The following is a 7,334-nucleotide window of genomic DNA, read 5'->3' as shown; positions in this document are numbered from 1 at the left end:
CCATATGTTGAAAGGCCATGAGGAAATTCTGGGTCCGTATAGTTAAAATTCTCACCTGCAAGAATAGGTAATTAGAGTCACTAAGTATTGGCTTACTACCATCACTTTGATAAAGAGATGACATTTTTAATATATTTTTATTGATTTCAGAGAGGAAGGGAAAGGGATAGAAACAGCAATGATGAGAGAATCATTGATTGGCTGCCTCCAGCATGCCTCCTACTGGATCAAGCCTGCAATCTGGGCATGTGTCCTTGACTGGAATAGAACCTGGGGCTCTTCAGTCCACAGGCCAACACTCCATCCACTGAGCCAAACCAGCTAGGGCAAAGGGGTGGCATTTTAAACTCTTCCTATTAAAATTGATTTTTTATGAAAAACAGAAAGCTACCTGAAACAAATATAACAAACTATATTTAAAAATTGTTAAATTCAGGTGCTAAATATATACACACCTGTTTTACTTTTTGTATATAATATATAAAATATTTCATAATTTAAAAATTGAATTGGTATAAAAGAATATTCTCTCAGTCTTGCAAATATTAAGTATATGACACATTTTCCCCTTAAAATGACTAACAGAGAAATTCAAAATAGTTACCTAATGCTAAAAATGGTTTCGGTTCCTTAATTTCATCTTTGTTAGGTCTTTCAGCTCTTGGTATTTGCCCTGAGCCGGGGATAGCTTGCTGTTGCAATTTTTTATCGAGTTTCCAAATTGTTGCGGGCTCCTGGGGTTTCTTCTGCCAGCTGCTCTCATGATCACGGTGAAAACGTACATATAACAGCACTGACACGATCCCAAGGGTCAAGGTTCCATAGAGTAAACACAGGATTGTGACATTTCGCATTGTAAATCTAGCATTTTTCAGGGTCTATTTTTAAATTTCCTAAGTCAGAAGGTTGGGAGAAGCTATATTAGACATTCCAATGGTTTGTAGAGTCACCTGCTTGCTTTAATTCTATCTTCAGCATTTTAAAAACAATCTTTTTGCTATCGATGTTCATTATATATTTTGATAAGATAGTATACTTTTTTCTATTATCAGAAACTCTTAAAATTGATATTCATACGATTACATAACATCAAAATGTGTAAGATGCTTATAAAACGTACAATATAATTAGAAGTCACTGGTCCATACTCCTGAACATGTAGTTAATAAAAATAATGTGAAAGGTTTACATATCAGTCCATCTTGGGGTGATAGTAGAGGACTCTATTTTAAAAATCTGATTTAACGTCAGTCAGACTATTAAAAACATAAAAATACAATATTCAGAACATGGGGAAACGGGCAGTGAACACTGGCACACCCTGAGGGGGTGACGTGGTGCACCGGCATTGGCAGCATCGGGTTAGGCTGAGTCTATACAGAGGGCACACACCCCTAGGAATGCACCCCGGGGAGACTGCATGAGCACGATTCCTGAAGTAATGTTCATGGGAACAGGACACAGCTGTTTCTCTCTACAGAAGGACGGACAAACGGAGGCTGTTCCATCAATACTGGGAAATGAACCAACGGCAGCTCTATGGATTAATATCGGAAAATGTCAGAAAACAACGTTTTTAAAACCAAATAGGGTCTGATGCTACCTATACAGCTTTGGAAAACATGAGAAGCAGTGCAATTGTTTATGGCCACGCCGTATGCAGCAAATGATGGGGTGGGGGGTGGGGGAGGAATGCACGGAAATATACACAGGTTTAGTGTAGTGATTGCCCCTGTGGGGGAGGGTACAGGGGAGGAAAATAAGAGCTCCTAATGCTTAAAAAATACACACACACACACACACACACCCTCTGAGCCCTGACTAGGTTGCTCAGTTGGTTAGTGTGTTGTCCTGATATGCCGAGATTGCAGGTTCAATCCCGGGTCAGCACACATATAAGAATCAACCAATGAATGCATAACCAAGTAGAACAAAAAACCGACATTTCCCTTCTTCCCTCCTTCTCTCTCTCTCTCCAAAAATCAAATAATAAAGCTCTGAAGCAGATGTGTCAAAACAATGAAGTTTGACAAAGCTTGGTGATGTATACATGGTGTGTGTGTGGTATTTTTCTCTATATTTCCCTTAGGTTGGAAATACCTCATAATTTATGAGATTGATTATGACACCTGTCTCTTCTCCCTTGTGTCTCTACTAGGGATGAAAGTAAAGCTAAAGCCCCAGGGCAAAGGAAACTAAGAAGAAAATAAGAAATGGGGCTACATCAAAATAAACAGTTCTGCACCGCGAAAGAAACCATCAACAAAACGAAAAGGGAGCCCACTGTATGGGAGAATATATTTGGCAATGATACGTCTGATAAAGGGTTAATGTCCAAAATATATAAGGAACTCATACAACTTAACAGAAGGAAGACAAACAATCCAATTAAAAAATGGGCAAAGGACCTAAATAGACACTTCACCAAAGCAGACATACAGAAGGCCAAGAGACATATGAAAAAATGTTCAAAGTCACTGATCATCAGAGAGATGCAAATCAAAACCACAATGAGGTATCACTTCACACCTGTCAGAATGGCTACCATCAACAAATCAACAAGTGACAAGTGCTGTCGAGGATATAGAGGAAAGAGAACACTTGTGCACTGCTGGTGGAAATGCAGACTAGTGCAGCCATTATGGAAAACAGTATGGAGATTCCTCAAAAAATTAAAAATTAAATATGGACCTGCCATTTGACCCAGTGATCCCACTTCTAGGAATATATCCTAAAAATTCTGAAATACCAATCAGAAAGAATGTATGTTCACAGCAGTACAATTTACAATAGCTAAGATCTGAAAACAGCTCAAATGCCCATCAGTAGATAAGAGGATAAAAAGGCTGTTGTACATTTGTCCGTGGAATACTATGCAGCAGTAAAAAAGAATGTCTTACCCTTGGAGACAGCATGGAGGTAGCTGGAGAGTAGCATGTTAAGTAAAATAAGTCAGTCAGAGAAAGACAAGTATCACATGATCTCACCCATATGTGAAATCTCAGTAACAAGATAAACTGATGAAGGGAGTGGATCCAGAGGCATGGAAGCATGCGACAGAATGCCGGCTCCATCGCCAGTAGAGAGGTGTGCAGGAGACAGCTATTGAAGATGTTTCTATCTATGTCTCTCTCTCCCTTCCCTTCTCTGAAATTTATGTGAAAACATTAAAAAATAATATTTGGGGGAATTCTCTTTAGGTGTGAACATCTATAGAAATATACCTCTCTAATTTTCTTATTCTACTAACTAGTGGCCCGATGCACATTGAAAGGAAATTAACTAGAAGAAATGCTTTAATTTTGCTATTCACCCTTTCTCTATAATAGAAGTGTTAGACATGGGAGAAAATTAGTAAAATGTATATGAAAGTAATATATAAATTGATTAATAAATAAACAATAATAACCTGCTAAAACAACAACAAAGACATGACATAAAAACATGATATACAAACAACATAGATAAAAAACGATGATGGATAAATTGATTAAATTATTCTAATATCTCCCTGTATACTTGGAGTAAAAACACTTTCAGACTGCTTAACTAATCTCCCTGGTGATAAAGTATTTACAACTTTGAAGTCACATGTCTGAAACAGTTTCATGTAGGACTATTCCTACCCTGTCTAGAGTTTGTCCTTGTGATTTATTAATAGTCATTGCAAGTGCTGGCATCATGGGAAACTGTCTTCAAATTAATTTAAATGGGAGGCCAGTGTCAGACGGGGACAAATCATTCCTTGGAATCAGAACCTCTCCCTCTGTAGATTCTGTTAATACTTCAGCTTTGATTATGTTAGGTTGCAATCTTGTGATAATAAATTTAGTACCATTACAAAGACCCCATTTACTATTACCATTCCTCAGTAGCATGATGATTGCACCTACTTTCAATTTTAATTTATGACACAACATTCGTGAAGGAGTAATCCTATGAAGAAATTCAATGGGAAAATTTTACTTTTCAGCATCATCCGTTTAATCCACAGAGTCATCACTCAATGCTGAGTCAATGTTTATTTTTAATTTTAATTTTAAAAAATATATTTTATTGATTTTTTACAGAGAGGAAGGAAGAGGGATAGAGAGTTAGAAACATCAAGAGAGAATCATCAATCAGCTGCCTCTTGCACACCCCCTACTGGGGATGTGCCTGAAACCCTTGAACAGAATCGAACCTGGGATCTTACAGTCCGCAGGCCCCTGCTCTATCCACTGCGCCAAACCGGTTTCAGCTCAACGTTTATTTTTAAATTGCCAGTGCGAATCATATGTACTGGCCAGTCAGTCGGTCGGATGTGCATTCGGCCACTTAGCCTTTTATACATATAGATATGTTTTCTTTTGATTAGTATTATGTTTTAATCCTCACCCGAGGATATGCTTAGGAAGGGAGAGTAAGAGGGAGAGAGGGAAGGAAGGAGAGAGAGAGAGAGAAAGAGAGAGAGAGAGAGAGAGAGAGAGAGAGAGAGAGAGAGAGAGAGAAACATCAATGTGAGAGAGAAACATGGATCAATTGCCTTCCATGTTATGAATAGAACCCACAATCCAGGTGTATGTCTGAGTGGAAATCAAATCAGCAGAGGATGACTCTCAACCAACTGAGCCTTTTCAGCCAGGCTATTACATTTTATTAAAGCAAAGTTCCCACAGTGTCTGGAATGTGTCATTGCCCGCCCCCTCTCCCACCCTCCCTATCTCCCACACTCCCCCAAACACACAGAAAACCTCTCCTACCAAAAACAACAGGTCCGGGAGGTCTGTGATCAGCTTTGCATCTCTGTCTCCTCAGAAGGAAATCATTATAAATTATTTTCTTCTCTAAAATATGCTGACTTCACAAGCTAGAGAAATACAGACTTTGTAAAACATATTTTAGTGATCACTTATATGAACAACAAAGTTCTAAATGCATTTAAAACCCCTGCTAACACTCACGCTTGCACATGCGCCCACTGGCAAACCCAAACCCTGAGCTAAGTCTGGAGGCAGCCACTGAGCTGGTTGTAAAATGTGAGTCTCCCCAGAACAACATGGCCACGCTCCAGATAATGTCACGCCTAATTTTTCTGTAAATAAGTATTTGTAACCCTCCCCTTGCCTAGGACAATCTTAATACCGATCTCCATACAAGACCTGTGGCTTTCTCACACCACAAAGGGCTTTTATTTTCCTATTTAATCTTTTTGAGTAAATAATACCTCCAATTGTATAAACCTTAAAAAGGAAAAGGGTTATATAATGATTATTAGCCCTGATTTTCAAGAACCCAAGTCACTGCGATGCCCTGTAGGGTGGTGATAAAACCTCTAAAAACCCAGATCTCCTGAACCCCAACCCCGTTGGAGAGCCAGCGATCCGATGAGCGGCCTCCACTGGCCCCCGTGGAGAAGCCAGGCCCCCATGTCCGTCCTGCTCCCAGCACCCCGAGCTCACCCTCACCCTGAGACCACTTCTCCAGCTACTTTGTAATGGAAGTGTTTTCTAAGGTGAGTCCGAGGCGGAATTAGGCAGGGATGTGTGAGGAAACATCTGGAAGATAGAGTTGGTTCCTGGGTGGTTGTTTGGTGCCTGAATTTGAGCAAATACCAGACTGGCCTGGGCTGTGCTGCCCGCCCAGCTGCCTCACAAAGCCCCGTGACATCACACAGGCCCCGGCCAGAGGCCCCCCTGGGAGCTGCAGCTGCAGGTGCGATCAGGACAGCCAGAGTCCAAGGTCCTCAGAGTCCGTATCCTCAGCCCCAGCTGAGGAAAGGGGCGAGTCTCCTAGGGGAAAAGCCAAACGCTAGCCTCTCTTACATTTTTAACTCCTTTAAAATTTTTAGTTTAGCCCTAGGTCGTTTTGCTCAGTGGATAGAGCATTGGCCTGCAGACCGAGGGGTCCTGGGTTCAATTCCAGCCAAGGGCACATGCCTGGATTGCGGGCTCGATCCCCAGTGAAGGGCATGCAGGAGGCAGCGGATCAAAGATTCTCTCTCATCATTGATGCTTCTGTCTATCTCTCCCTCTCCCTTTCTCTATGAAATAAATAAAATAAATATATATTTAAAAAATTTTTATTTTAGGGAGAGAGGAAGCAGGGGCAGGGTGGGTAAGAAACATCAATTTTTTTTCTACTTACGTATGCATTCATTGGTTGATTCTTTATGTCCTCTGACTGGAGGTTGAACCCAACACTTTGGCATATTGGGGCAATGCTCTAACCAACTACCTGGACAGAATTAATTCTTTCAAAATAAACTTAAGAAAAAGAACAAGCTTTCAACATACCGCAATCAGCTTAAAGATGAGCCAAAGGGTCATTGGCCACCTTTTAACTTTTTACTCTACATTACTCAACGTTTAGATGTTAGCAGATGCGCTCAGCCAAACGCTTGTGAAATTCCCTCTCTCCTGGCGTGTCTGAGCAGGTCCGACCTCCCCGGTGGAGAGGCTGACTCAGGGTTTTGCTCGGGGCCAGACATCTGCTTCCAAGTGTGTGAGAGGCAGGGGCGGGGCGGGGCCTCTGACACCCCTCTGCCCCCCTGCGGTAGCGATAGTGCCCTCAAGCAGAGCTCAGTCGCCTTGGGAAAGGCTCCAGGGAAGTCCTTCCTTGTCCCTTCATAATAGGAGTAACATTCAAGAGAAACCTTTAGCATAATAACCCTCAACTGGAAACAACCCAAATGTCATCAGGAGTAGAATGGGTGAATTGTGGTCATTCCTATAATGAAATGCAAAACAGCAGCGCACGACTGAACCACAGCCACACGCAACAACATGGAAGAATCTCGCAGCCATAATATCAATAGGAGCCAGACACAGGAGTTCATAGTCCTGTTTCCATGAAGCTCAAGAAGAGGCACCATTAATCCAGAGTGACAGCCACAGAGCAGCGGCCGCCCAGGGTGGGGTTGGGGTGCTTGTTTTGGAGACAAGCCAAGAGTGAGCCTTCCAGAATGGTCTGTATTTCCTTGGTCTGGGCTAAGGCTTCCTGGAAGTCATATACAAACTTTCACTGGGCTGTTCATGGAAGACTGTGCATTTCACTGTATGCATGTCACATCCTCAAACAATTAAGGAGGAAAAAGTGAGTAGGCACCATCCTATATAATATATCTTATATAATAAAAGGCAAATCCACTGAATGGCAGAATGACTGGTTGCTATGACGTGCACTGACCACCAGGGGACAGACACTCAACGCAGGAGCTGCTCCCTGGTGGTCAGTACACTCCCATAGGGGGAGCACTGCTCAGCCAGAAGCCAGGCTCATGACTGACAAGCTCAGCAGCAGTGGCAGTGGGGAGTGGGCCTAAGCCGTCAGGCTGACATCCTCTGGAGGGCTCC

The sequence above is a fragment of the Pipistrellus hanaki genome (assembly GCF_964339955.1).
Source record: "Pipistrellus hanaki genome assembly, chromosome: 10".
Taxonomy (NCBI): Eukaryota; Metazoa; Chordata; class Mammalia; order Chiroptera; family Vespertilionidae; genus Pipistrellus; species Pipistrellus hanaki.
This window is presented reverse-complemented; position numbering follows the sequence as displayed.